Source organism: Gavialis gangeticus, unplaced genomic scaffold (genome assembly GCF_001723915.1).
Source record: "Gavialis gangeticus isolate Ggan-Ray unplaced genomic scaffold, GavGan_comp1, whole genome shotgun sequence".
Lineage (NCBI taxonomy): Eukaryota > Metazoa > Chordata > Crocodylia > Gavialidae > Gavialis > Gavialis gangeticus.
The window spans coordinates 32,474-34,360 of NW_017728974.1; positions in this window are offsets into that span (position 1 = coordinate 32,474).

A 1,887-nucleotide genomic window follows, 5' to 3' on the forward strand; every position below is an offset into this window, starting at 1 on the left:
TGCCTCGGTCAGGTTTGGTGACCAGGCTGGCTATGGCCAATGCTTTTGCAAAGCCTTTGTTTGAGCAGCATATATGGATCAATTTTTGTTGTGGGGTTTTTTTAGACACCCCAGAGGTGCTGGTGCTGCTGCAGCCCAGGCTGGGGATGGGATGGGATGGGCTGTGCCAATGCTCCCGCTGCACCAACCCCACAGAGTCCAGGCTGGAGGGTCTCGCCCCCACGCCAACGCTGCACTGGGGCAGGAAGGGATTTCCCCCTGCTCAGACTGGCCCAGACGGGGGAGGAGGGCATTTGCCTTCCTCTGTAGTTGGGGACATGGCATCTACCCGGGATGTCTTGGGCGTTTATTGCCAACCTTTAAAGAAGCAAGACGTTGGCTGCCGCGGTCCCCCTACTTTCCCTGTGGCACGTTTGGGCGTTATATCTTGTGTTGTGTCAGGGCTTATTAAGAGGTCAGATTATGGATTTGTCTGGGCTGGTTTGGACAGGGCTGATCCTGCCTCGGGCAGGGGTTGGACTGGATGTGACCTCGGCAGGTCCCTGCCAGCCCTGCTCCCCCATGATTTCTGTGATTTTATAGCTCTAGGATGAAAAAAAGGTCATTCCAGAACAGTTGGAACGATTCCCAAAACACTGGGAATTCAGAGTCAAGGTCAAAATGCAATGAAGTCCCGGCACGTTACAGCAAGACATCCACGAGTAAGTAACACAAGCAACCTTAACTCTTTTGTGTCATCAGTGACTTCACACAATAATTAGATGCAGCTGCCATTAAGAAAATGAAGTTTAACCCCATCTACTGTAGCTTTGCCTGAGAACACTCGTTTTAAAAGCATTGTTTAAAATGTCACGTCACTATGAAAAAAGCAACACGAGGAGACCCACGACCATGCCACCTCTTCGTGACTGGCAGATCTCTCTCTTAACGCTGTAAGTGCATACGCCGTGATACCACAAAGCAGCCAGAGCACACTGCTCGCTTCACATTGTTAGGCTCATTTACTGCTGAGCTGCCTTGAACAGCAAGTGGCCAACATATATGGCGGACGTGGTCACTAATCAACCTTTGACCCCCTGCTTGGGAGCGCTGCATTAGAGAGACTTGAGTTGTGCGAGGGGATGTCTTGCTGTTCCAGGACTCGCTCCTCCCTGCCTCCCGTCTCCGCTGCTTTGGCAGCAGCAAAAGCCATGCAAACTTGGGTGCCCGAGCCAGGATGCAGCTATGGAGCCGCATAAAGGGCAACAGCTGGGTCAAGCGATCACCCACAAGAAAGCCGGACACTTACGGTCCGTCTCCTACCAATGACTCACTGTAACCAGTCAAATCATCACATGGGCGTTGAACATCGGGAAAATGTCATCTGAGCAACCTCTGAAGGGACAAGGGCTGTTCTCAAGAATGACCGGAGCTGCTGACCTGATTCTGTCTGTGGCATCGATAAGAAATTAGATCCAGCAATCTGCAATCCTTTAGTTTAATTACAACCTAATTTCTTCGAATTATAGCTGATGCACAAGAATTCAATTCATTCCAACTATATGAGAAGTCTGTGCAACGCCACTGTTCACTTTGCTGAGACAACAAGAAGCCTAAACTTTCGACATTTCCAAACAGAGAACTTTTAAATGAATTTTAGCTCCAAAGAATTCATGGATTTATTGTAAATGCCAATACAATTCATGCTCTTCTCAAGAAGGGTTGCAATCCTGGGGAGAATACATTCTTTCACCGGACCTCCCTTCCTGCCCCAGGGCAGCGTTGGGCTGAGCCAGAGCACGGGGGCAAGACCCCCCAGCCAGGACCCTGCAGGGTCGGTCCCAGCAGGAGCACTGGCACAGCCCAGCCCGGGCTGCAGCAGTGCCAGCGCCTCTGGGGGAGGCTTCA